Source organism: Phoxinus phoxinus (genome assembly GCF_949152265.1).
Source record: "Phoxinus phoxinus genome assembly, chromosome: 23".
Lineage (NCBI taxonomy): Eukaryota > Metazoa > Chordata > Actinopteri > Cypriniformes > Leuciscidae > Phoxinus > Phoxinus phoxinus.
In genome coordinates this window covers 4,841,491-4,848,141 of record NC_136898.1, presented here as the reverse complement: position 1 = coordinate 4,848,141, position 6,651 = coordinate 4,841,491, and positions in this window count along the sequence as shown.

Here is a 6,651-nt window from a genome sequence, read left to right as displayed (position 1 = left end):
ATGTCAGGCTTTACAGGATCAAAGCTCTATGAAATCAGAATTGGATTTGTGTGCAGTAAGTCCGTATGGATATCTATTTTAAATATATTTAGTGAGTGTGTCAATTTTTCTGTATAATACAATGCTTTCTAGTTTCTACATTGAGATTGTCCCTCTCCATAATTCCACCTGCCATCTAATAATAACAAGTAGCAAATTGAAGCTTTATCCTTCTGTTCTAGCACAACACAAACATAAATAATGTATTTTTTTCATGGATGACATTTAAAGGCAGATAAAATTTGGTTTAGAAACATTTCTCACAAGATTAGCAAGTGTCAAACCTGATGTGTCAGTATTAAGTATGTGCTTTGGTGTATTTGAAGGTCCTTGGGGTTTCCCAGATCCCAAAAAGAAGGGTTTCCCACTTTATCATTGCAGGTCATCAGAACTTCAACATTTGAAATGAAACGTGCAGTAAGAGAAAAGGCGCTTCGGCTGTCTGTTTGACGGCTGTTCAATCGATGAAGTTGGCAAACGTATAAATGTGACCTTTTCCGCGGAGCCGGCGCACTTCAATCTCATGTCCTGAGGGAATGCGTGTCTCAGCGTTTCCTTGACCCTCGCTGCTGATTACGGTAACCTATGGTGTCATGGCCACAAAGCTGTCTTGCATGTGAAATATAGGGCGTTATACAGACACTGCAATGAATCATATCTCAAATATACGATTAAACAAACCCCAGCACTCAATTGCAGTGGTCTGCCACTTTGTATGTGGCGTAGAGATTGATCTTTCTTGGATTTAACCTCAGTGGTTTCGGTTTGACGAAGCAATTAAGAAACAGGAACAACACCGCACCAGATTTGGCGGCCCATGCAAGTGCTTCAAGAGCTGAAAGCAAAGAGAAAACATGCTTCAAATATATAATGAGCTCTGTTGGGTTCTGGCCAGTTCATAGATTGCTCTATTTGTGGACGCCAGTTGTTTGTGTCCATCAAACGTAATGGAAAGTTAAAGGGATAGTTCACCAAAAAAATGTATTCTATCATCATTCACTAAGTAAGTTGTTCCAAACCTGTACGAGTTTCTTTCTTCTGTTGAACACAAAGGAATATATATTTATTTCCATACTATGGAAGTCAATGGTACCCCACAAGATATATTTCAAAATATTTTTAGGTTTGGAACAACTTGAGGGTGAATAAATGATGGCAGAATTAAAAATTTTGTGTGAACTATCCCTTCGTTATGCATTCAGTACCTGTTGGTTTGCCTTTGTTTAATTTGTTTTCCATGCCTCTTCTCTTGGAGTCGACATAGTGAGCCGTTTACCTGAACACTTTGTTGTTTGTATTGTGTTGCTCTGTTGTGTCTGATGAAGATACTTTGGCTCCTGTTCACCTCCCCACTGGAGTGAGTGGGTTTGAGGGTGCCGGTGCAGGTCATCCCTTCGAGAAACATCAAACCGAGATGTAATTGTGGCCGCTCCCTTCCAACATCTTTGATGTCTGGAACCCAGGCATGACCAAAGTCTGGTGTGAAATTATCGAGGGGAGTAGACACAGAATATTAATGCGGATGCAGAACAGCATGATGGGTGAAGCTCGTGAAAACATGTCCAGCTCACATTCCATCGCATATGGATGTTTTTTTGTTTTTACAAAATTACACACAAAAAAATACTCTACCTCTTAAAAGTTATGCAAACTTTTATCAAGCAAGGATGCATTGAGTTTATCAAAAGTGACAGTAAAGACATGTATAATGTTACTAAAGATTCTATTTCAAAAGCTTTTTAACTTTTTATTAATCTAAAAACCCTGAAAAAAAGATTGGACAACTGTTTTTTTGGTAGTTTGTTTGACTGACTGACTTGCTTTTGGTTTGGTTTGTTTTGTTTTGTTTTTTGTGATGCCACACTCCATACTTTTGGATAATATTACATTCATGAAGCATATGTGATCTTGCTAATGTCAGTGCTGTGGAAAAATAATGGTTCTGCTCTTTTCTTTTAGATAACATTTGCATTTATGCATTTGGCAGACGCTTTTATCTAAAGCGACTTACATTGCATTTCAAGGTTTACATTCGCATTCTTATCAATTCTTGCTTTCCCTGGGAATTGAACCAATGACCTTGGCGTTGCAAGCACCAGCGCACTATTGTTTGAGCTACAGGAAAGCTACATATTGCAGGAGGCAGAGAAAAACAGCCACATGAGGTAGCTAGCATCTGCCTTATGTGGTAAATAAAGTTATGCTAGCTTATTTAGCATCTAACTTATCAGCTTGCTATCTACTAGATGAACACATTTGTATGTGATATTTGCAACTTAAACATTTAATAAATATATTTCCCCATAATATTAATATATTATGTATATATTATTATATATATATAAATATAATATTCTTCTTGAAGTAAGAAAACTTTGTTTAGTCCACAGGCTCAAATGTGTGCCTTCAATAGTCTTGTGCTTTGGGCTTGTACAAGTGATGGAGGCATGCACAGTGCCAGTAGGGGGTGTGGTCTCAATAGCCATGCAGTAAGCAGTGTGCTATGTGCATGTGATTGAGGAATGGCATGGATATTCAAGTGTATTTGAATGGCATCTGTTTGTTTTAGTCAAGATTGTGCTAAAATATACTTTCCTCAACTATATTTAAGTTCCCTATGAAGAGCCAACCCTCAACATTGAAAATTCCCAGTTTATTCCCATTTACTCCCATAAATTCCTGTTAATTCCCATTAATTCCCATGGAAAGTTTCCATCTTTGAAAATTCCTAGAATTTTGCAACCCTAGTTCCAAGTAAGGTCATTAAACAAGCAGACGAGACACAGTCTTGATAAGTCTATGATAATGAATAAAGAGCCCTGCAGTGTAACCAATACTGTACACATCACATTTGTCCCATTGTTCACCCAATGATGGCATTGAATTCCAAACATATGATGGAGAACAGTAGTTGTGTTTTCAGACCTGCTCTCCAACCCTGTATCAAAGGACAGAATATGATTTACCTTGAAAGGATCCTTGAGCATCACTCACGCTCCGAGACCTGTTGCGCTCAGAGAGTTGTGTTCATTTAAGTCTCGCTATAATCAGATGCTACAGTGACATCTTCAGCTGAAGTGGCGAGGCGGGGATCAGCTTGTCTTTGATAACCTGTCATTCTATCTTTTGAATGGCTAAATGGATTTTAATGATATGCTTTATGGAGTCCAAGCAGACATATCAAAGAATGGCTCTTTAACAAATGATTAATCACAGCAGCCCAAGCCATCTGCATAGAATAATTATAATTATCATATTAGCCTAGATATCCGTTGATTGATGAGGCCTAGCTGTCTGCATTTACAAATATTCAATTATTAAAAGTGAATCATGAAGCTCAGTCACGGGGGAAGACCCGTGCAGGAGAAGTGCATTAAGATGCTTCGTCTTCCTCTTCATCATCCTCTCTCCACGCTTCTTGCCAAACAAATGGCCTTAACACCGTAATGGACAAAAGAGCAATTACGCTTGGAGCACTAAATAATTTCATCGACGTGTTATGCTGAATTTCATTGAGCTGTAATCCTCTTTGTATTTATTTTGTAATTATTTCTTTTGCCTTGAGTATCTAAATTGCCTTGCGTGACAATAGAGCAGTTACAAATGTAAAAAATCCCATTCATTTTCTCCATAGAGGTCAGAAAGGATTTCATCACAAAGATCTTCATTTGTGTTCCGAAGTTGAACGAAGGTCTTACGGGTTTGGAACGACACGAGGGTGAGTAATTACTGACAGAATTTTCAGGGTGAACTAACAATTGTTATGTGTTGTCAGTGTTATACGCATCTATCTATCCATCCATCTATCTTATCCATCCATCCATCCATCCATCCATCCATCCACCTATCTACATATCTATCCATCCATCCATCCATCAATCCATCCATCCATCCATCTATCCATCCATCCATCCATCCATCCATCCATCCATCCATCCATCCATCCATCCACCTATCTACATATCTATCCATCCATCCATCCATCTATCTTATCCATCCATCCATCCATCCATCCATCCATCCATCCATCCATCCATCCACCTATCTACATATCTATCCATCCATCCATCCATCTATCTTATCCATCCATCCATCTATCTTATCCATCCATCCATCCATCTATCTTATCCATCCATCCATCCATCCATCCATCCATCTTATCCATCCATCCATCCATTAATCCATCCATCCATCAATCTATCAATTTATCTATCTATCTATCTATCTATCTATCTATCTATCTATCTATCTATCCATCCATCCATCCATCCATCCATCCATCCATCCATCCATCCATCCATCCATCCATCCATCCATCCATCCATCCACCTATCTACATATCTATCCATCCATCCATCCATCTATCTTATCCATCCATCCATCTATCTTATCCATCCATCCATCCATCCATCCATCCATCCATCCATCCATCCATCCATCCATCCATCTATCTTATCCATCCATCCATCCATTAATCCATCCATCCATCCATCAATCTATCAATTTATCTATCTATCTATCTATCTATCTATCTATCTATCTATCTATCTATCTATCTATCTATCCATCCATCCATCCATCCATCCATCCATCCATCCATCCATCCATCCATCCATCCATCCATCCATCCATCCATCCATCCATCCATCCATCCATCCATCCATACATACATACATCCATACATACATACATACATCCATACATACATCTAATCCATCCATCCAAAAGTACATTAAACTTAGTTGAATGACTTGACTTGAATTCAGTTGAGTTGAATCATGTTTAACTTATTTAAATAAGCTGAAAATGGCTTAACTTATTTTGATAAGTTACAGTTTTTCTCAGTCGCTTTGGTGCATTTCTCACATCACTATTTACATTTGCACAACAGTTAATGCAGTTCTCAAAACAATTAGTACAAACTGCAAAACCTAGTTGATAACCTGCAAAAGCGTGTCACTTGCTCAAAATGGATCGCTCATTCCTCAAAAGCAAGTATTTATGTCAATGAAAGTGTCAGTGTCATCAAGATGAAAAGTCTTGACACCATTGCTTATGAACAAGAAAGTCAAATGGCTTTGTCATGTTTTCGTTATGACAGTTTACTCTGTAAATGTTTTCCAATGCAAAAAAAGTCAGATATTGGTGACACTACCTGAAAATGCTCAAGACAGCATTATATACTATTTGCACAGCCATTTGAAAAATACAGTAAAGTTACACATTACTGTATTTAGTGAGGTAACTACAAGACACTGAATGTTTCACATTTTTACTGCATATGCTCTTTGCAATTCTAATTTGTTCACAGCATTGTGCAAAAGAAAAAAATACACCCTTATTTACAACAAACATAAACTCCCTTTGGGTAGAGCTGTGCACAACTGTAAACAATATTGCAGTACATATTGGAACTGAACATACAACATACATAGTCCTGACTGTAATCATTCATGCACATCCAGACGTTCCTCTCTGTCTGGCCACATAATTTCATCTGCATCACAGCAAATATCATCTCTTGCAATGCAATCCAAAACAACAACATGCTTGCTCAGATGGTCTCCAGTTAGACCCCTCTCATTCTCAGGGATTATGTCCCTGTAAAGAGTGTCTAACAAAGTCAGCAGATGTTTCATTGTGAGGCCGTGATTGACAACATTTGTACCCCTGTTGTACCCCTAACATTTGTACCACAATTGATCTACAATTGTACCCCTGATTTCATCAGGGATCCGCCTGTGTACTTGGCCTCTTCTTCCCCTTCCCCGTCCCCGTCCTGCACCCTCACTCTCACCCTCACCCCTCTTCCACGAGGCTGGCCTTCCATTTCTGTCACAGTATTGTAGAAATGGCACTATGTCCTGCTTGGTTCATATATGCTTGTAAAGTGGGGGTTTATGGGATTCAGCTCTGACAGTGATTGTAGAGAAGTGGCTTATCATTGGTTGCAACTAATGCTTCACACGCCCCTTCACATCAGTGAAAGTTGAGATTCACCTAAGATAAATTGTTCAATTTAGGAGACATTTTCAAAAATGATTTTCAAAATGAGTAAAATTTGCTTGACAGATTTTGACAACTAGTTCAACATTTTTGAATGTAATGACTCAAGCAATGAAAGGAGGACTATTAGTTTTATATGGAATGACTATTCAGCATTCACAAGTATAGTTAATTTTGACTGACATGACATAAGCAAATGATAATGTTAGAAAACAGCAGAGAGTTGTATGAAAGCAATTGATGCATGTCCAAAAGCATTTGCAATTTGTTCGAAGGAATGATAAACTGCTACTATGATGTGCACAAATGACTAAATGTTGTGGAGGTTGAACTAACTGTTGTGCAAATGTAAATAGTGATGTGAGAAATGCACCAAAGCGACTGAGAAAAACTGTAAAGTAATGCAAAAAATATGTTGTCATTACTTATTGATTATACCATTTTTAAATGTAACTAATTTTAAAAATCGAACTTTTTTTAAAAACTTTTTTCAAGTCAAACATTACAGATTGGTTTAAAGCTTCCCAGACTATCAATCAAGTCTCTCAGTTTTTTTGGCACATCTAGCCAATGTTCAATAAGATGTATCAACTGCAGCACTGGCCT